We start from the raw sequence: 23829 nt of genomic DNA, 5'->3' as shown, positions 1-23829 counted from the left end.
CACGCTTCTTGATTAGACCGGCGTTCGAGCCCGTCACCAGCAAATACGGAAGATGCGGAAAGATCAGGGAATGACCAGCGCATATCCCAGAGCAATATGGCCTTAGTTGCTAATTCTCCTAAAAAAAAACCAAAACTAGCAAGTGTATGAGCTTATGCAGCATCAGCCAAAAAAAAAAAAAAAAAAATCATACGATTCCCTCCAAATGCCTGTCCAGTTTCTCCTTAAATTTATTTAAACAATCAACTTCCACAATGGCAGATAGAAGTTTGTTCTAGCAATTAACCACCTGCTGGCTAAAGGCAAATTTCCACACATCTATTCTACATCTGTCTTTTCTTAATTTGAATTTCTGCCCCCTTAGGTTCGTAATCTGAACAAGTGGAAGGATCCCGTCAGAATTCAGCATGCTCAACCCATTCAAGGCCTTATACACCTCAATCAGATCACCACACAGGTGCCTAGTCTCCAGCCACTACAGTTTGCAGAACTTAAGCCTCTCTTGGTAAGAGGATCCCTTCATTCCCCTTACCAATCTTGTTGCCCTTCTCTGTACACGCTCAAGCAAATCTACATCCTTCCTAAAATGAGGCCTCCAGACCTGTACGCAGTACTCAAGGCGTGGCCTGACCATTGCCTTATACAGAGGTACATTCACCTCCTTTTCCCTGCTAGCAGAATTCCTATATATCATTGACAAAACCCCATGATCTGCCTGGCAGCTTGTCTGCATTCCTCAGAAAACTTCATATCTGACTGCACAATTACTCCCGGGTCTTTTTCATTTTCTACCACCTTAAGTGTAGTACCACACAGTTGGTACGTTTCTCTGGGGTTACTTCTACCCATATGCAGTACTTTGCATTTGTGTTAAACTTCAGTTGCCACTTCTTAGCACATCTGCCTAAATTATCCAGATCCTGTTGCAATAGCACACTGCCATTACTGTCAGGTGCGCCTCCGTAGCCAGGTGGGAAGGAGCAGCACATGCTTCTTGATTAGACCGGGGTTCGAACCCGTCACCACCAAATACGGAGGATGCGGAATGGTCAGGAATGACCACCGCATATCCTGGAGCAATATGGCCTTAGATGCTAATGCTCCTAAAAACCAAATAATAAACAAATAACAAGCCATTACTGTCATTAACACCCTGCCAACCTTTGTATCATCTGCAAACTTTGACACTAAGCCTGACATACATTCATCAATATCATTGATACAACACAGCAGTGGATCCAAAACCGAACCCTGCGAGACTCCACTAATAACATTAGTCCACGAAGAGCAGCACCCATTAATTACCACCCTCTGTCTTCTCCCACTCAACCATCCTTTTATCCATTGTAGCAACTTACCCTTAATACCATTCTGCTCCAATTTGTACAATAGTCTTCCATGCTCAACAGTGTCAAAAGCTTTCCTGAAATCCAAATATATGATATCAAAATTATTTTTTGCCTCCAGTTCCTTTGTAACCACATCATAATATCCTATAAAATTTGGCAGACAAGACTTTCCCTTAACAATCCCATGCTGTGTCTGAATTATTGCTGCAGTCTTGTCTAGATGATCCTGCAATGCATCTTTAGCCGGTGACTCCATTATTTTATCCGGAACAGAAGTTAAACTAACTGGGCTGTAATTAATCGTGTCACCCTTCAATCCCCCTTTGTGAATTGGGGATACATTTGCACATCTTCAGTTGGTGTGGACCTCCCCCGGGTCCAAGGATGCTCTCATAATTATGGCTAAGGGTTTGCTTAGTTGCTTTGCCACCTCCTTTAATATAACTGGATAGATCCCTTCAACCCCAGGTAACTTTCTTATGTTTAACTTCAACAATTTCTCTTCCACTTTGCTCTCAGTTATTACAAAATCATTAAGCACCCTGCTACAATTTGATAACCTTCTGCCATTTTCAAACCTTAATAACTCCTCATGTGTGAATGCAGATGCAAAATACTCATTCATTTTTTTTGATATATGAGCAGGATCATCAACAGCCGAACCATCGATATCCAGTTTACCAATCAGATTAATCTCCTTCCTTTTAGAGTTTATGTAAGTAAAGAAATCCTTGCTGTTTTTCTTAGCATCTTTTGCCAAAGATTTCTCGTAATCTGCCTTCGCTTGCCTAACCTCCTTTGTGACCTGATTACAGACTAGTTTATATCTGCCATAGGCATCTGAGTCGCTTGATAATTTATATGCATCCCATGCATTTTTCTTCTCTGTCAAGAGTCTCATTATTTCATTTGATAACCATTTAGGCCTAAACCATAAACAATATTTCTAATAGGTATGAAAATTTTAGTAGCATCCATGATTAATTCCTTGAATGCTTCCCACTTAGAATTTACTGTTGGTAACATCGTCAGTTGATCCCACTGTACAGAATTTAAAACCGTCTGAGACCACTGTATATGGCCCTACCAGCGTATGTGTCGTTAAACTCAACAACAACAACTCATTTACCTGCAATATGTCTGAATTCGTGGATACTGAATAGAAGATATTTTGTGTGTTTCATAGTATTTTAAAATGAGTCATTTTATTGGGCAGTGAACTAGCATTAAAGTTTGTTTCTAATTAGGGAAAAGTGCAATAGAAACATTAGCATAAATAGAGTCATATGATGCAAGAAAGCAAGCTTATGCAGCATCAGCCAAAAAAAACACGTTCCCATTTCACCCCTCCATTCATTCCAAGTACCTGTCCAGCTCAGCTTTAAATTTATTTAGGCTATCAACTTCCACAACAAAGAATGGAAGTCTGTTCCATCAACCAAACACTCGCTGGCTAAAGGCAAACTTCCGCACATCTATCCTACATTTTCTTTTCTCAATTTGAATTTATGCCCTCTCAAATGATTATTCTGAGCAACAGGAAGAATTCCATCAGCATTGAGTATGCTCAAACCATTCAAAGTTTTATACACCTCAGTCAGATCACCTCGCAGGTGACTAATCTCCAGACACTGTAATTTGCAAAACTTAAGCCTTTCTTCGTAAGAGCAACCCTTTGTTCCTTTCACTAATCTTGTTGCCCTTCTCTGTACTCATTTCAACAGCTCTACAACCTTCTTAAAATGAGGCCTGCAGACCTGTATACAGTACTCAGGGTGTGGCCTGACCATTGCCTTATACAAGGGGATAATCACCTCCTTATCCCTGCTAGAAAAATTCCTGTATATCATTGACAAGACGCTATGAGCTACTCTTGCAGACTGTCTGCACTGCTCAGAAAACTTCATATCTGCCTGCACAAATACTATCAGGTCCTTTTCATTCTCTACCACTGTAAGTGTAGTACCACAGAGTTGATACATTACTCTAGGGTTACTGCTTCCCTATGTAGTACTTTACATTTGTCACCTCTCAGCCCATCTGCTCAACTTTTCTAGGTTCTGTTGCAGCAATGTACTGTCAACGTAGTGTCATTAACAACCCTGCCAACCTTAGTATCGTCTGTAAACTTGGACATTAAGTCTGATATACCATCATCAATATCATTTATAAATATAAAAAACAACGATGGACCCAATACTGAACCCTGAGGGACTCCATTAATAACATTAGTCCACAAAAGGCATTGTCTATTGATTTCTTACACTCTGTCTTCTCCCATTCAACCATCCCTTTATCCATTGCAGCAATTTGCCTCCAATGCCATACTGCTCCAATTTGTGCAGCAGTTTTCCATGTGCAACAGTATCAGAAGCCTTTCTAAGATCCAAATATATGATATCAAAATTACTCTTTGCATCCAGTTCCTTTGTGACCATATCATAGTATCCATTCATATTGGTCAGACAAGACTTCCCCTTAACAAACCCATGCTGTGTACGAGCTATAACTGAAGTCTTGTCTAGGTGATCCTGCAGTACTTCTTTAACCAGTGCCTACAGTAATTTCCCTTGAACAGAAGTTAAATTAACAGCTCTGTAATTACCTGTCTCCCTTTGATCCTCCTTTGTGAATTGGGGTCACATTTGCACATCTACAGTCCATGGGTACCTCCGCTAAGGCCAGGGAAGCGCTCATAATTATGGCTAAGGGTTTGCTTACTTCCTTTGCTGCCTCCTTTAATATAACTGGATAGCTTCCATCGACCCCCAGGTGCCTTTCTTATGTTTATCTTCAACAATTTCTCCTCCACTTTACTCTCAGTTATTACAAGATTATTTAGCTTACTTCCAGAATTTAATACACCTCTGGCATTACCCTTCCTGAATGACTCCTCATGTGTGAATGTAGATGCAAAATATTCATTTAGTTTGTTAGCTACCTGAGCAGGATGATGAACAGATGAACCATCGATATCAAGTGGACCAATCTGAATTATCCCATTCCTTCTAGAGTTTACATAAGTAAAGAACTCTTTGCTGTTTTTCTTGCATCTTATGCCAAAGATTTCTTGTAATCTGCCTTTGCCTGCCTAACCTGCCTTTGTGACTTTAGCATTAGCATTAGCATTAGCATTAGTAGAGGCATTTGATGCAAGAAAGCAAGCTTATGCAGCATCAGCCAAAAAAAAAAAAAAAAAAAAAAAAAAAGTAACATAAATAAATAAAAATAACCACTTCCACTTCACCCCTCTGTTCTTTCGAAATACCTGTCCAGCTGAGCCTTAAACTTATTTAGGCTATCAACTTCCACGACAAGGGATGGAAGTCTGTTCCACCCACCAACCACCCGCTGGCTAAAGGCAAATTTCCGCACATCTATCCTACATCTGTCTTTCCTCAATTTGAATTTATGCCCTCTCAGGTGATTTTTCTGAGCTAGAGGAAGAATCCCATCAGCATTGAGCATGCTCAAACCATTCAAGGCTTTGTACACCTCTATCAGATCACCCCGCTGTTGCCTAGTTTCCAGACACTGTAATTTGCAAAACTTAAGCCTTTCTTCGTAAGAGAACCCCTTTGTCCCATTCACCAATCTAGTTGCCCTTCTCTGTACTCGTTCCAGCAGCTCTACATCCTTCCTGAAATGAGGCCTCCAGGCCTGTATACAGTACTCTAGGTGTGGCCTGACCATTGCCTTATACAAGGGAATAATCACCTCCTTATCCCTGCTAGAAAAATTCCTATATATCATTGACAATACACCATGAGCTACTCTTGCAGCTCGTCTGCACTGCTCAGAGAACTTCATATCTGCCTGCACCACCACCCCCAGGTCCCTTTCATTCTCTACCACTGTCAGTGTAGTACCACAGAGTTGATACGTTGCTCTGGGGTTGCTGTTTCCCATATGTAGTACTTTACATTTGTCAATGTTAAACTTCATTTGCCACCTCGAAGCCCATCTGCTCAACCTTTCCAAATCCTGTTGCAGCAGCATAGTGTCAGTAGTGTCCTTGACAACCCTGCCAACCTTCGTATCGTCTGCAAACTTGGACATTAAGCCTGATATACCATCATCAATATCATTTATAAATACAGAAAACAATAAAGGCCCCAATACTGAACCCTGAGGGACTCCACTAATAACATTAGTCCACGATGAGCAGTGTCCATTGATTACCACTCTCTGTCTTCTCCCCCTCAACCACCCCTTTATCCATAGCAGCAACTTGCCTCTAATGCCACACTGCTACAATTTGTGCAGCAGTCTTCCATGTGCAACAGTATCAAAAGCCTTTCTAAGATCCAAGTATATAATATCAAAGTTATTCCCTGCATCCAGTTCTTTTGTGACTGCATCATAGTATCCAATCAAATTGGTCAGGCAAGACTTCCCCTTAACAAAACCATGCTGTGTCCTAGCTATAACTGAAGTCTTGTCTAGATGATCCTGCAGTGCTTCTTTCACCAGTGCCTCCATTAATTTTCCGGGAACAGAAGTTAAACTCACAGGTCTATAATTACTTGTGTCAGCCTTTGATCCCCCTTTGTGAATTGGGGTCACATTTTCACATCTCCAGTCAATGGGTACCTCCCCTGAGTCCAAGGAAGCTCTCATAATTATGGCTAAGGGTTTGCTTACCTCCTTTGCTGCCTCCTTTAATATAACTGGATAGATCCCATCCACCCCAGGTGCCTTTCTTGTGTTTATCTTCAACAATTTCTCCTCCACTTTGCTCTCAGTTATTACAAGATTCTCTAGCTTACTGCTAGAGTTGAATACACCTCTGGCATTCCCCTCGCTGAATAACTCCTCATGTGTGAATGTCGATGCAAAATATTCATTTAGTTTGTTAGCTACCCGAGCAGGATCATCAACAGTTGACCCATCGATCTCAAGTGGACCAATATGATTCATCCCCTTCCTTCTAGAGTTTACATAAGTAAAGAACTCTTTGCTGTTTTTCTTCGCATCCCTTGCCAAGGATCTCTCGTAATCTGCCTTCGCCTGCCTAACCTCCTTTGTAACTTGGTTACAGATCAACTTGTATCTATCATAGGCATCCGTGTCACGTGTTAATTTGTATGTATCCCATGCATTTTTCTTCTCTGCCATATGCCTCATTAGTTCATCTGACAACCATTTAGGCCTAAACCTTGAACAATATTTCTTAGTTGGTATGTAAAGCCTAGTAGCTTCCACGATAAGTTCTTTGAATGCTTCCCATTTTGAATTTGCTGTTGGCAATATCATCAGTTGATCCCACTGTATAGAATTTAAATACTGTCTCAGTCCATTGTAGTCGCCTTTACGAAAGCAATACCCCTTCCCTTTACCCCTAATGGTAGTTACCTCTTTGAGTAACTCCCACTTCAGCACACTGTGATCACTGCCACCAAGTGGTTCATTTATCTGCAGATTCTTAATGCATGAAGAATCACTACTGATAATCAAATCAAGAGTATTACTCCCTCTAGTTGCCTCCCGAACATGCTGATGTAGAAAACAATCATCCAATAAATCCACAAAAGCCTTGCTACTGTGTGAGTGACCAGCCCCCAAATTCCAGTCAATATCTGGGAAATTAAAATCCCCCATTATAAGACTCTCTGATTTACTGGCCCACTCTATTTCTCCGAACAGTTTCTTATTATACTCATCAGAGTCATTAGGCCTATAGCACACTCCTACTCTCAATTTTGATCTCCCAATGCTTATGTCACACCAAACTGACTCGACACTGCACTGTCCAGCGATGTCGACTGGCTTCACTTCCTTGGATTTTATGTGTTTTTTAACTAATAGCATAACCCCTCCTCCCTTCCTATCCTGTCTATCCTTTCTGTAGACATTGTACTCCCCAAATTCCAGTTCTGCATTTCTTATATCTGTGTGACACCACGTCTCTGAAATCCCCACAATATCTGCCTTTGATGTTTTGAGCAATACCTCAAATTCATCAAATTTATTTACTAAACTCCTAGCATTGGTGTACACACAAGTATACATGCACCTGTTCTTTTTCTTAGCTACCCTAACACAACCCATGTGTTTACTTGTACCCCAATGATTCCCAGCAGTCTCTGAAATATCCTGCATCTTATTTTCCAGGCTGCGGCTCATTCCAATAGAAGCAGTGCAAGAATCACTTTCACCTCTGCCAGTGGCTACTGTTAATCTATTAGTCCTTGTATCCCCCCAATCTAGCAGTTTTCCGACCCACCTAACATTGCCTCGATAGCATCAGCAAACATTCTTGCACCCTTTCTATTTAAGCGTATCCCATCCCTGTAGAAGCAGTCTCTCCTGTTAACAAGTACAGACCAGGCTGAAAAAAATTCTACCCCTTGAGCCCTGCACAATCTTTCCAGGGCCGAATTGATTGACAGGGCTCTCATCATATACTCCCTCCTATCGTGACTTGTTTACAGACCAGCTTATATCTATCATAGGCTTCTGGTTCACCTGGTATTGTATATGTATCCTATGCATTTTTATTCCCTGTTCGTGTCTAATTAGTTCATCTTACATCCATTTTTGCCTAAATCATGAACAATATTTCTTAGTTGGTATGAAAAGCCTAGTAGCTTCCAAGATTAATTCTTTGAATGCTTCCCATTTTGAATTTGCTCTTGGTAACGTGTTTAGTTAGTCCCACCGTATAGAATTTAAATACTGTCTTAGACCACCTTAGTCACCTTTATGAAAGCAAAAACCCTTCCCTTTAACCTTGATGGTAGTTATCTCTTTGAGTAAATCCCACTTCAGCACACGATGGTCCCTGCCACCTAGTAGTTCCTTTATCTGCAGATTCTTAATGCTTGAAGAATCACTAACTGATAATCAGATCAAGAATTTTACTCCCTGTAGTTGCCTCCCAAAGATGCTGCTGTAGAAAACAATCATCCACTAAATTCAAAAAGTCTTGCTAATGTGTGAGTGACAACCCACAAGTTCCAATCAATATATGGAAAGTTAAAGTACCCCATTATACGATATTCTTATTTGCTGGCCCACTCTTTCTCTGAACAATTGCTCAATATACTTATCAGATTAATTCGGAATCTGATGATGGAATCTATAACACACACACCTACTCTCAATTTTCCTTTCCCAGTGCTTACTTCACACCAAACAGACTCAACATTGCAATATCCACCAACATCGATTGTATGCACTTCCTTAGATTTTGCATTTCTTGACATATCAACATTTATTTAACTAACAACATAACCCCTCCTCCCTTCCTGTCTTGTCTATTCTTTCTGTACACCTTGTACTCCCCAAATTCCAATTCTGCACTGTTTATGTCTGTGTGACACCACATCTCTGATATCCCAACAATATCTGCCTTTAATATCTTAACTAGCACTTCAAGCTCATTAAATTTATTAACTATACTCCTAGCATTGGTATTCATGCACCTGTTTCTACTCTTAGTTACCCTAACACAGCCCATGTATTTATTTGTTCCACTATGCCTCCCAGCAGTTCCGGAAATCTCCATTGCCTTGCTCTCCAGGTTGCTGCTCATTCTAATAGAAGCAGTGGAAAACTCATTTTTGCCTCTGCATGCTGCCACTGTTAACCTTTTAGTCTGTGTATCCCATGAAGCTAGCAGTTTTCTGACCCAACTAACACTGCCTTGATAGCATCAGCAAGTATTCTTGCACCCTTTCTATTTAAGTGTGCCCCATCCCTGTAGAAGCAGTCTCTCCTGTCATCAAGCACAAGCCAGGCTGAAAAAAATTGTACCCCTTGAGCTATGCAGAATCTCCCCAGGGCCGAATTGATCGACAATGCTCTCATCATAAACTCCCTCCTTTCGTTTCTGGGCAGAATTGCAGACACTTTCACATTCAACCCTAACTCGCGACTTTTTTTCTACATTGACCTGTACTTGTTTAGTAAATCTGCAGATCTCTTATTGTTAATGTCATTAGTTCCAACGTGTACTACAATATAACCTTTTGTGCCCTTAAAAGATGATGTATGCTCTACAATGTCATCAACTTTTGCCCCCGGCAGACATGTCCTGTTCCAGGTATCCTTCTTGCATAGTATATTCCCCATCTCCCTGACAATAGAGTCACCAACAATAACTAGTTCCTTTGAACCAGCACATATTGCCTTGGAGATTGCCTCTGTGTTGCCTGATGCACAGTCATGAGCTCTGCTGTTGAGCTGAGCAGCTGAGTGCTGGTGGGCCCCTCATTAATTTCTTCTAGGGCATTTACCTACACCTCAAGCTCTCATAGACACCCATCAGAATGGTGAGTTGTCGCCTAATTTCTTGACACTCTAGACACCTAGCACATGGTCCCAAGTGCCAAGCGAATTCAAGGTCAAGCGTTTAAAGTGCAATTATATAGCGATCTTTCCCAGCGATAAAAGTTCATTTTTAAGTTATATAATTTTCTATTAGCAGTTCATTTGTAATCCAGTTCTACCCTTGGAAAGTCACAAGTAAGAACAAGAAAGGAAATTCACCTTTCTTTTTCATTACATATATTACTTTATTTTACTAACCAACTAACTTATCTAACCGCTTGGCCTCCTTGCAGCACTGTTCCTGCCTCCCCGTGGCATGACTGGAAATTTGGAAGGGAAATTCAACCCCCCAGGGCAAAAAGGAGCTAACCATGGACTATGACGATTATTATTATTATTATTATTATTATTATTAATATCCATATGATGCAAGGAAGCCTGAGGCTTATGCTGCACCAGGAAAAAAAAAAAAAAAACAGTTCCCGAGTAACCCTGAGAGAGAGAGAGAGAGAGAGAGAGAGAGAGTGTGTGTGTGTGTGTGTGTGTGTGTGTGTGTGTGTGTGTGTGTGTGTGTGTGTCAAAATTAGAAGGGAATCACCAAGAAAGAGAAGAATGATGATATCCAGCTCAGGACCCTGGGTGTGCCAAGCCCATACTCACCAGATGTGAGCCCCCGGGGAAAATTATATAATTCCCATGCCGGGAATCGAACCCGGGCCTCCTGGGTGAAAGCCAGGTATCCTAACCACTAGACAACATGGGATAATCCAGAGCTTGAGCAGCAAAGGCACTCATCCAGTACCATCATCAATGTTGACCATGAAATTTCCCATGATGTAACAAAATCCAAATGACTGTGTACAGACACAGACCAACAGGAATGCCCATCATTCCTTATCTTACATAGTCTGTTGGACAAATCTATGAGCACTCCTCACCATTTCTTATACAGAAATGTTTGGAAAATGTGGCAGGCTCTCCCAAAATAGTGAGAAGACTCAGATCTGGAGACCTCTTGGTAGAAACAGTGAGTTTCTACATATTCTGAGAGACTTTTGAAACTAACAACATTTTGTGGACAACTCCTTCAAGTCACCCCTCATGCAACATTAAATACTTCCAAGGGAGTAATTGCAGAGTGGGATCTGATAAATTTAACAGAAGATGAACTGGCCCAAGAACTCAAACATCAAAAAGTGGTACAAGCCAAACGCATCATGATCAGGAAAGATGGAGATTTTGTTCCCACCCGCAACATCATCCTGACATTCGGAACACCTATCTTACCATCCATTGTCAAAACCGGCTATCTCAACTGCCGAGTACAACCCTTTATCCCGAATCCTATAAGATGCTACAAGTGCCAAAAATTTGGTCATGTGCAAATGGCTTGTCAAGGAGATCCCGTCTGTCCAAACTGTGGGTCAAAAGAACAGACTGTGATGCCAAAACACTGCACTGTCCAAATTGCAAAGATGCACATCCAGCCTACTCCAAATCATGTGACCTCTGGAAAACTGGAAAAAAAATCCAGAAGTACAGGGTAGAACGAAAAGTCACATACCAAGAGGCAAGAAAGCAAATTATGCTTAACGCACCCAAGAACACATATGCAGCAGCAATGCAAAAATATCAAACAACAGCAACACAAACTGAAGTATCAGTTCTCCCAACCATATCAATTGCAGATCGGGCCCAATCTATACTGTCACCATTGATGAAACAGACTCCAAAGGAGCAAAAGGTAGTAGATAGAGCCAACAACACCCCACGCAGACCATCAGATATTTCAAAATCAAAAACCGACTCAGTTCCAAATGGGAAGGCAAACAATATCACTTCAGTAAATATGGACACTGATAACAATGCTGACCCAAATGAACCTATCCTAGACCTTCACGCAGAAGATGACATGGAAACTGGACACACAACCTTTTCAAGAAGAGAGAAAATGAAACTCGATTGCCACAAACAGCCTGGGAATGAAAAAGACTCAGAATCTTCTACAAGTAACAAAACCAAATAATGCACCAAATCATACAGTAGAACTGTAGAGGAATTCGCAGTAACATTGATGATATCCATGAGTTAATCGATCGTTACCATCCCATAGGCATCTGCCTACAAGAGACAAATTTAACACGGCATGTGTCTCTCTCAGTTAAGAATTATGCACTCTTTAGGAAAGACAGAACTACTACAATTAATGCTCATGGAGGGGTAGCCATACTCCTAGACTTACTCAAGCAGACTCATTCCTTTACAAACCTCCATCGTATAGCATTTGGTATTACTTTGACACTCGTCTCTATCTACCTATCGCCCAATCACTCCTATACCATCCATGAACTGAAAGATCTTATTCAGCAGTTGCCAACCCCTATCTGTTTATTGGGTGACTTCAATGGACACCATCCATTGTGGGGTTTTCCCAATGCAGATGGACGAGGTCAACTTATTGAACAGCTTGCTGACAGACAAAATCTGACTATACTAAATACTGGCTTGCAAACTTACATCAATCTCTCTACAAGTAGAACTTCTGCAATAGATCTTTCCATATGCTCTCCGATCCTCTTTCCTAGTATTGAGTGGACAGCCCTGAACAAACCACTCAATAGTGATCACTTTCCGCTAATATGTAAGATTCAAACAGCACATAATTTCCTAAAACTACATAAAATGGAAATTTTCTAGGCAAATTGGGCAAAATAAACTTCCCGATGAACAGATCATCGAAACCTGTCCTATTGACACAGTTACCGATCACATCACGAGACAAATATTGGCTGCTGCATGCACTGTGATTGCACAATCACAGTCAACAACCCATAGAACCATAAACTATTGGTGGAAGGAAGAGTGCAAAGGTGCAAAAAAAGAAAAAAAACCAATCATGGAATCTGTTTCGAAAACATCCCACCACCACCAATCTTATAAACTACAAGAGACTCAGAGCCAAGGCCCGTCACATTAGGAAGAAAGCTAAAAGAGAGTCTTGGATTCGATTTGCGAGCTTGATTAATAAAAATACTGATTCAAGAATAATATGGTGGAAAATAAAACAACTAAATGGCAAATTTCTCCCATTATCCTCCCCACTTCTCAACTGGAATGGGCAGGATCTTTCTTCTCCTACAGATATAGCGAATGCCTTAGGGACTGTTTTTTCACAGTTACCTGCCTCAACTGCTTATGACACATCTTTCCAGAAGATCAAAGTATTAGCTTAAAAGTCCAAACTGAACTTCAGACCTACAAGTAAATGTTCTTTACCCTATAATCAGCTGCTTACAATGCTTGAACTTCAAAAAGCCATATTCACCTCAAAAAACAGTGCTGCAGGCCCCGATGGAATATACTACATAATACTCCAATACTTAGATAAAGAATCAGTCTCTTCACTGCTCACCTTTTTCAATCGCATCTTTCTTGAACATTGTTTCCCCCAGTTCCTGAAATCACTCCTATATAATAGCAATTCCCAAACCAGGAAAAGATCATTCCATTCCTGAAAGCTATAGACCCATTTCTCTCACCAGCTGCTTAAGTAAAACCCTGGAAAAAATAATTCACTGTCGACTTACTTGGTTTCTTGACTCTAAAAATAAAGTTTCTGACAATCAATTTGGTTTCAGAAAAAATCAATCAGCTCTGGATCATCTCATGGTCAAAGCGGAAACAACCATCAGGAATGCATTCATTCGAAATGAGCATCTGGTCATGGTATGCCTTGATGTAGAAAAAGCCTTCGACACCACATGCTGTTTTCGTATCTTGGGAGATCTGCATTCCCTTGACCTGAGAGGCCACTTACCATATTTCATATTGAACTTCCTTCAGCACAGATCCTTTCAAGTCCGATACCGACAAGTTCTCTCTCAAACACATAAACAAGAAGAAGGGGATCCCACACGGCTTTGTGCTCAGTGCAACCTTATTCGCAATAAGAATAAATCACATGACTAAAAATATTCCCAGCACTGTGAATGCTTACCTCTATACTGATGACTCACTGTTTCTTGCAGTTCACAAAACATGACCTTCATTGAGTGGCAGCTCCAGATTTCAATTAATAATATTCAGTTATGGATGGCACAGAATGGGTATTGACTCTCTTGTTCAAAATCTAAAGTAGTTCACTTTTGTAACAAATGGAAGATGCATCCAGATCCAGAGGTACACTTAACAAACCAGCCTATCTCAGTTGTGAACAGCAGTCGTCTGCTTGGTCTGACTTTCGATAGTAAATTGAACTTCATAGAGCACGTTAAACATCTAAAGATGTCTTGCCAGAAAAAAATGAATGAACATACTCAAAGTCATTTCTTCTACATCATGGGGTGCAGATCGGTACACATTACTTCATTTGTATAGAGCCCTAATCAGATCTCGCCTTGATTAAGGTGCCCCAGTGTACGATTCTGCTAGGGAGAGCGTGCTAGCGCGACTTGCACCAATTCAGCACTCTGGCCTGAGGATTTCTATAAGCACTTATAGAACTTCACCAGTTCAAAGTCTTTATATTGATGCTCATGAACTTCCTCTAAGCCTCAGGAGAAAGATGTTACTTCTTAACTATACAACTAAAATCCAAAGTCTACCTACCCATCCCATTAGGCCGATACTTAATGACCCTCAGTTCACAACATTCTATAGAAATAAACCTAGGGCAGTTCAGCCTTTTGCTCTCAGAGCTCAAGCATTATCACAAACTTGGAATATACATCCTGATAAAGTTCTTCAAGATTTAAATAGTACTGATCCCCCATGTATGTCTATTAAACTACTCTGTGACAGTTATTTTCTAAACTGGGGAAAGCACTTTCATGCAAATGTCAATATACAACAACTCCATATTGCCCACACACAAAATTATCTGTATTTTTCAAACATATACACTAATGGATCAAAATCTGAGAGTGGAGTGGGTGCAGCAGCCATTTTCCCTCATAAAACCTTCTCCTTATCACTTCTAATGAATGCAGCAGCTATACAGCTGAATTGTGCTCCATCAAACTGGCAATAGAAAATATTCTCCATTTGTCCATCCATAAAAGCATGATATACACAGACTCCCAAAGTGCGGTTATAGCTTTACAGAATACTTCTCAAACACATCCTTTAATAAAGCTCATAAAATCCAAACTGATGCATCTCCAAGAACTCCAGCGAGTGGCCATTTTCTGCTAAATTCCAGGCCATACTGGGATACCAGGAAACGAATGTGTGGACTATGATGCTAAACATCCATCCAACAGAGAATTACCACAATATTACGTTCCTTATCTTGACTACAAATGTAACATACGAAGAATATGTAAAGAACAATGGAGAATTCAATGGCAATCCCAAATGCATAATAAAATCCGCCAAATAAAACCTGAACACAACTGTGGACCTCCAGTTTCCATATAAACAGGAGAGAGGAAGTAATCTTATCCAGAGCACGAATTGGCCACAGTCATCTTACGCACCTTTATCTCCTCACAAATAATGATCCTCCACAATGCACACAGTGCAACTCTCCACTTAGAATGTAGCATATTCTTATTGAGTGTACTTTATACACCACTGCCCGCCAAGTCTCTTTTAGCTTTCTGCCAAACCTTAAAGAACCCTTGACACTCTGCCACATTATAGGTAACGACGCTAATCTGCTGGAGTTCTTTCACTTTACGAAACAGATAAAATTATATGATCGTTTTTGAGTAATGCCATAACAGTCACTATGTAACATTCATAACAGTGATAGGTGCAATATGACCTAAGTAGCCCTTGCACCAAAAAACAACAACAACCACCTAGCACACACAAAGGCATCCTCCTTGGCTAGATCATGTCTTGGCTAGATCATGCTAGATCATGTCCTGTTTTAGAAAGGTCAGGAAACATTTCTCATTTCGCACATTTTTTGAGACTGTGATGCTTTGGAGAATTACCCCTTTCGTTTCTCCCCCAAGTCACAGCACTCTCACTAGTCTGTGATCTTTGCTCCGCAGCTCTAGTCTGGTTATGATTTCCATTTAAATACAATTTAATTAACAATGAATTTTAATAAGATTAATAATATTTTTGATTAATTGATAATACTATAATAAGCTAACAGATTCTTAGTTGAGTGCTTCGTATTACGCTATCTAGTTTTACTTTATGCTATCATATGCTATCAGTTCGCGATATATATACGTTACGTTATTTGTTATCGACTACAATATGGTGGCTAGTTCAACAATATTGGTGCCAACACTGGGAGTGGTAACTTCCAAAAATTGCTGGTTAAATTCAAAATAAGAAGTTAACAAATGTTAATAAACCAATTTAATATCTCTATAAAACACAATGTAGTATGTTAATAAATGAAGAATATGGTAAAAATTAAATATACTTATCCCTTTACAGCAGCCAAAATTCCACTGACTGTTCTCTTCCATGACTAGAGTGCCCTTAGTATACCACTTTGTATTAAGGCAATGGTGAAGCTACACCTCGAGGTCTGGAGGCCTCCTTTTAGGGAGGATATGGATCTGCTGGTGCAGAGAAGGGCAGCAAGGTACGTGAGGGGAACAGAAGGGTGCCCTTATGAAGAATGGCTTCAATTCTGCAAATTGCAGCATTCAGGAGACTAGGCACCTGCGAAGTGATTTAACTGAAGGTTTTAAGACTTTGAATGGATTGAGCAAATTCAGCAAACTCTTCCTCTTGCTCGTGAGAATGCATAAATGAAAAGGAAGGATAGTTGCAGGATAGATGTTCAGAATTTTGCCTTCAGCCATCAGGTAATTGATTATTGAAATAAACTTCTGGGCTTCATTGTTCTGGAAGTGGGCAGTTTGAATAAATTCAAGGAAGAACCAGACAAACTATTGGATGGGATGGTCAGGTGGTGTGAGAAGTTTGTTTTGTTTGTTTGTTTATTAATTTTTGGCTAAGGTTTTACAAAATTCAGTGTTTTGATGGGTGAGTTTGAATGCTTAAAGAATAGGAATCACCTTTAAATAATTTCACTCTGCCTTTCATCTAACCATGCAAATACATTGAGAGATGTTAAAGATTTAGTTAACCAGTTCTCTCTCTCTCTCTCCATTATGTTTGTTTGGGAACTTCAATTGGCGTCATCCCCTATGGGGATTATTTCCATATAGTCAAGAGGACAGATGAGTGAAAACTTCTATACAGCAGGAACTTAACAGCCTTAAACACAGATGCTCATACTCACATACATTGCCTATGGGGGCTACTTCTGCATTTGATCTCACCATCTGTTCCTCAGCTTTTTCCTATTATTGACTGATCTGTTTCAAATGATCCCTATAACAGTGATCATTATCCAGTTGTTTCTCACCTGTTAACAAATGATATTACCACAAAATATAAGGGTGAAAATTGGAAATTTCCGAAAAAACTGGGAAAAATACCAATGCTGCTTCTTTAAATAAGCAAGCTGTAATATATTCTGATATTAATAGTACTATCACTTACGTCACAAATAAAATAATCTCTACAGCCAATATTGCAATACCAAAGGCACCCCATCAGGCACCCAAAAGTACCATAACATTACACACAATGGTGGAATGAAGAATGCATTGAGGCAAAGAAAACAAAAAACAGACTTTGGAATCCACTCAGAAAGCTCTTCACCACTACCAATCTCATAAAATATAAGAAAGGCAGAGTAAAGGCCTTGTATAAATATAGCAAAAAAGTCAGAAAGAGTCCTGAATATCTTTTGCAAACAAAATTAATAGAAATCTGGACACTAGCACACCATCTGGAATAAGATTATACAAATTTCAGGTGAATGTTCAACAGCCCCTATACCGAGAATGCAATGAAAAGGTCATGACATAACTGAGCCAGAAAAAATTTCGAACCTGTTAAGAGTAACCATTGCAGAATTGTCACCAACATTATCATATAGACCAGTCTTTAAAAAATATGAAGCTCAAATTGAAATATACTAATTAATTTGCACAACTCATGAGATAAAAAAAAAAAAAAAAAGAAAGAAAGTAAACTGCAGCCATTAGCAACCCACTGAAGGATGGAAGCCTCCTCAACAATTCATGTTGAGAGAAATGGACCATAATCTGCCACGCTGGTCCAGTGCGGGTTTGCAGATCAACTGTATTTAGCAGACAGAGGTTTGAACGCTGGTCTACTCAAGGAGGGTGTGCTGTTGCACTCCCGCTCCTGACCACTTGGCTACGGAAGCCTACCATACAATTACCCCTTGACTATAAATGAATTGCTTATTGCCTTAGCCAAATTAAAACCAAGTTTTGCTGGCCTGGATACAATCCATAACTAAATCATTAAACATCCCACTGAAAAGTTATGCACACTCTTGTGGCACTCCTTTGTGCTGGCTCTTCTAAAACAAGGGAAGACCATTCAAATAACCATCGCCCTAGTGCCCTCATGAGCTGTATTAGTAAAGCTTTATAAAAAATGCTGAATGAGCAATTAACATTTTTTTCTCGATTAATTTCTCATATGATATACAATATGTTATATCCCCTACTAGATAGCATTAGCTTAGTATATAACATTATCAATTAATCAGTAAAATTTATTAATCTTGTTAAACTTCATTGTAAATTAAATTGTACTTTTTAACTAAATACATATAACGATCAAGATTTTAAAAACGTAACATTATTAATTAATACATAACTTGATACGGAAGTTATATAAGGAATTCGGAGAAAATACTCGATACTGAAAAAAATATATATAGATATATAGTTTTATAACTTCATTGGGATACAAGTTTAGGGTTATAATTTTGTACTGAAATTGAAATTTTATTGAAATCGAGTTGAAATCATGACTCACACCAGACCAGCAAAGCAAAAGGCTCAAGCTAATGGGAGTGCTGTATCTCAGGGGAGAACTGAGGTGGGGAAGTTGCCCTCTAAATCACAGCCTTTTAAAATGCACTGCTTGCTTGATGTTTGTGGAGCAATCAGGTATGGGGAATGTCTTTGTGTGTGCATGATGTAAGAAGTGTGAGGAAATCAGGCGACAACTCAGCGTTGTTATGGACCTATATGAGAGCTTGAAGCACAGGGTGGATGCCCTCGAAAGATCTAAATTGAGGGGCCCATCAGGCTCTCAGCTGCCCAAATCAATGCCAGAGCTTGCACTTGATCATCACACAACACAGCGGCAACCCCAAGGCAGAATGTGCTGGTCCCACAGGAACTAGTAGTTGTTAGTGACTCTATTGTCAGGGAAACAGGGAAGATGGTATGTAAAAAGGATAGGTGGAACAGGACCAGGGTAAGTCTGCCAGGGGCAAAGGTTCATGATGTTGTAGAGCAGATATCATCTTTTAAGGACAGAAAAGGTAATATTGTTGTACCCGTTGGCACTAATGATATTAAGAGTAGGAGACCGGCGGAATTTCTTAAGTAAAGGTCATTGTTGGAAAAAAAAAGCTGTGAATTAGTGTTGAATTTGAAAGTGTCTGCAATTCTGCAGAGACACGATAGAAGGGAGTATATGATAAGAACTTTGTCGATCAATTCAGCCCTGGAATGATTGTGCAAGGCTCAAGGGGTAGAATTTTTCAGCCTGGTCTGTACTTTTTAACAGGAGAGACTGCTTCTACAGGGATGGGATACACTTAAATAGAAAGGATGCAAGAATATTTACTGATGCTATCAAGGCATGTTAGGTATGTTGGAAAACTACTAGCTTGGGGGGATTCAAGTACTAATGGATTAGCAGTAGCCACCGGCAGAGGTGAAAGTGATTCTTGCACTGCTTCTATTGGAATGAGCAGCAGCCTGGAAAACAAGATGCAGGGTATTTCAGAAACTGCTGGGAGTCATTTTGGAGTACAAGTAAACACATGGGTTGTGTTAGGGTAGATAAGAATAGAAACAGGTGCATGTATACTAGCGTGCACACCAATGCTAGGAGTTTGGTAAATAAATTTGATGAATTTGAGGTATTGCTCAAAACATCAAAGGAGGATATTGTTGAGATATCAGAGACGTGGTGTCACACAGATATAAGGAATGCAGAACTGGAATTTGGGGAGTACAATGTGTACAGAAAGGACAGACAGGATAGGAAGGGAGGAGGGGTTATGCTATTAGTTAAGAAACACATAAAATCCAAAGAAGTGAAGCCAGTCAAAATCGGTGGAAAGTGCATTGTCAAGTCAGTTTGGTGTGACATAAGCATTGTGAGATAAAAATTGAAAGTAGGAGTATGGTATAGACCTCATGACTCTGATGAGTATAATAAGAAACCGTACAGGGAAATAGAGGGTGCCAGTAAATCAGAGAGTCTTATAATGGGGGATTTTAATTTCCCGGATATAGTAGTAGTAGTGGCATGTGATGCAAGAAAGCAAGTGTATGAGCTTATGCAGCATCAGCCAAAAAAAAAAAAAAAATCACACCATTCCCTCCAAATGCCTGTCCAGTTCCTTCTTAAATTTATTTAACCTGTCAACTAACACAATGACAGATGGAAGTTTGTTCCAGCAATTAACCACCCGCTGGCTAAAGGCAAATTTCCGCACATCTATTCTACATCTGTCTTTTCTTAATTTGAATTTATGCCCCCTTAGGTTCGTAATCTGAACAAGTGGAAGGATCCCATCAGAATTCAGCGTGCTCAACCCATTCAAGGCCTTATATACCTCAATCAGATCACCGCGCAGGTGCCTAGTCAGTCTCCAGCTACTTCAATTTGCAGAACTTAAGCCTCTCTTGGTAGGAGGATCCCTTCATTCCCCTCACCAATCTTGTTGCCCTTCTCTGTACACACTCAAGTAAATCTACAACCTTCCAAAAATGAGGCCTCCAGACCTGTACGCAGTACTCAAGGCGTGGTGTGACCATTGCCTTATACAGAGGGACACTCACCTCCATCTCCCTGCTAGCAAAATTCCTATATATCATTGACAAAACCCCATGACCTGCCCAGGCAGCCTGTCTGCATTGCTCAGAAAACTTCATATCTGACTGTACAATTACTCCCAGGTCTTTTTCATTTTCTACCACATTAGGTGTAGTACCACAGTTGGTACGTTTCTCTGGGGTTACTTCTACCCATATGCAGTACTTTGCATTTGTCAGGGTTAAACTTCAGTTGCCACTTTTTAGTCCATCTGCCCAAATTATCTAGATCCTGTTGCGGTAGCACTCTGCCATTACTGTCATTAACAACCCTGCCAACCTTTGTATCATCTGCAAACTTCGACATTAAGCCTGATATACCTTCATCAATATCATTGATAAATATACAAAACAACAGTGGACCTAACACCAAACCCTGTGGGACTCCACTAATAACATTAGTCCACGAAGAGCAGCACCCATTGATTATCACCCTCTGTCTTCTCCCACTTAAACATCCTTTTATCCATTGTAGCAACTTACTCTTAATACCATTCTGCTCCAATTTGTACAATAGTCTTCCATGTGCAACAGTGTCAAAAGCTTTCCTGAAATCCAAATATATGATATTAAAATTATTTTTTGCATCCAGTTCCTTTGTAACCACATCATAATATTCCATCAAATTTGTCAGACAAGACTTTCCCTTAACAAACCCATGCTGTGTCTGAATTATTGCTACAGTCTTGTCTAGATGATCCTGCAATGCATCTTTAACCAGTGGCTCCATTATTTTACCCGGAACAGAAGTTAAACTAACTGGTCTGTAATTACTCGTGTCACCCTTCAATCCCCCCTTTGTGAATTGAGGATACATTTGCACATCTCCAGTCCGTGGGAACCAGGCGCCTCCGTAGCCAGGTGGGCAGGAGCAGTAGTGCGTAGCACACGCTTCTTGATTAGACCGGGGTTCGAGCCTGTGCCCACCAAATACCGAGGATGCGGAAAGGTCAGGGAATGACCACCGCATATCCCCTGAGCAATATAGCCTCAGTTGCTAATGCTCCTAAAAACCAAATAACAACAACAACAACAACAACCGTGGGAACCTCCCCTGAGTCCAAGGATGCTCTCATAATTATGGCTTAGGGTTTGCATATTTGCTTTGCCGCCTCCTTTAATATAACTGGATAGATCCCATCCACCCCAGGTGCTTTTCTTATGTTTAACTTCAACAATTTCTCCTCCACTTTGCTTTCAGTTAATACAAAATCATTAAGTATCCTGCTACAATTTGATAACCTTCTGCCATTTTCAAACCTTAATAATTCCTCATATGTGAATGTAGATGCAAAATACTCATTCAGTTTGTTTGCTATCTGAGCAGGATCATCAACAATCAAACCATCAATGTTGTATACCAATCAGATTCATCCCCTTCCTTTTAGAGTTTATATAAGTAAAGAAATCCTTGCTGTTTTTCTTAGCCTCTTTTGCCAAGGATTTCTCGTAATCTGTCTTCACCTGCCTAACCTCCTTTGTGACCAGATTACAGACTAGCTTATATCTGCCATAGGCTTCTGAGTTGCTTGATAATTTATATGCATCCCATGCATTTTTCTTCTCTGTTACGAGTCTCATTAGTTCATTAGATAACCATTTAGGCCTAAACCTTGAACAATATTTCTTAATAGGTATGAAACTTTTAGTAGCATCCACGATTAATTCCTTGAATGCTTCCCACTTAGAATTTACGGTTGCTAACATCGTCAGTTGATCCCACTGTACAGAATTTAAAAACTGTCGGAGACCACTGTACTACCCCTTACGGAAGCAAAAACCCTTTCCTTTACCCCTGATGGTAATTAAATCTTTAAGTAAATCCCACATCAGTACACTGTGATCACTGCCACCTAGTGGTTCCTTTATCTGCAAATTCTTAATACACGAATGATCACTGCTGATAACCACATCAAGAGTATTACTTTCTCTGGTTGCCTCTCGAACATGCTGCTGCAGAAAACAATCATCCAATAAATCCACAAAAGTCTGACTAGTGTGGGAGTGACCAACCCACAAGTTCCAGTCAATATCTGGGAAGTTAAATTCCCCCATTATAAGACATTCCGTTTTACTAGCCCACTCTATTTCTCTGTACAATTGTTAATTGTACTCATTCGAGTCATTAGGCCTATAACACACTTGTACTCTTATTTTTGCTTTCGCAGTGCTTATGTCACACCAAACTGACTCAACAGTGCACTGTTCATCTATATCAACTGCATGAACTTCTTTTGATTTTATGGTTTTCTTAATTAACAGCATAACACCTCCTCCCTTTCTATCCTGTCTATCTTTTTATACACATTGTACTCCCCAAATTCCAGTTCAGCATTCCGTGTATCTGTGTGACACCACGTCTCTGCTATCCCAACAATATCCGCCTTTGATGTCTTGACCAACAGTTCAAATTCATCAAATTTATTTACTATACTTCTAGCATTCGTTTACATACAAGCATACATATTGACTGGAATTTGTGGATTGGTCATTCACACACTAGCCATGCTTTTGTGGATTTATTGGATGATTGTTTTCTACATCAGTATGTTCGGGAGGCAACTAGAGGGAGTAATACTCTTGATCTGATTATCTGTAGTGATTCTTCATGCATTAAGAATCTGCAGATAAAGGAACCACTAGGTGGCAGTGATCACAGTGAGCTGAAGTGGGATTTACTCAAAGAGGTAACTACCATCAGGGGTAAAGAAAGGGTTTTTGCTTTTGTAAAGGTGACTACGGTGGTCTGAGACAGTATTTAAATTCTATACGGTGGAACCAACTGATGATGTTACCAACAGCAAATTCAAAATGGAAAGCATTCAAAGAATTTATCTTGGAAGCTACTAGGCTTTTCATACCAACTAAGAAATGTTGTTCAAGGTTTAGATCTAAATGGATGTCAGTTGAACTAATGAGACATATGGCAGAGCAGAAAAATGCATGGGATACATATAAATTAATGGGTGACTTGGAAGCCTATGATAGATATAAGTTGGTCTGTAACCAAATCACAAAGGAGATTAAGCAGGCAAAGGCAGATTATGAGAAATCTTGGGCAAAGGATGCAAAGAAAATCAGAGAGTTCTTACGTGTGTAAACTCTAGAAGGAAGGGGATGAATCAGATTGGTCCACTTGATATTGATGGTTCAACTGTTGATGATCCTGCTCAGGTGGCTGACAAACTAAATGAGTATTTTACATCTATATTCACACATGAAGAGTTATTCAGGAAGGGAAATGCCTGAGGTGAATTAAACTCTGGCAGTGAGATAGATGATTT

General features: G+C 40.0%; 1 protein-coding gene and 1 non-coding gene across 2 annotated transcripts in view; one reads left to right on the top strand and one right to left on the bottom strand.

The window, feature by feature from the left end:
- LOC150087120 (twitchin-like) overlaps nt 1–23829 on the top strand; it is a 3511780-nt gene that overhangs the window by 1753647 nt on the left and 1734304 nt on the right.
- TRNAE-UUC (transfer RNA glutamic acid (anticodon UUC)) lies at nt 10315–10386 on the bottom strand. Its single transcript has one exon. It is a non-coding gene; the product is annotated as a tRNA-Glu (tRNA).

Source organism: Mastigoproctus giganteus, chromosome 4, assembly GCF_048544385.1.
Source record: "Mastigoproctus giganteus isolate SK-2022 chromosome 4, ASM4854438v1, whole genome shotgun sequence".
Lineage (NCBI taxonomy): Eukaryota > Metazoa > Arthropoda > Arachnida > Uropygi > Thelyphonidae > Mastigoproctus > Mastigoproctus giganteus.
Note: the sequence above shows the minus strand (reverse complement) of the source record. Positions and strands in the feature narration are given on the sequence as shown.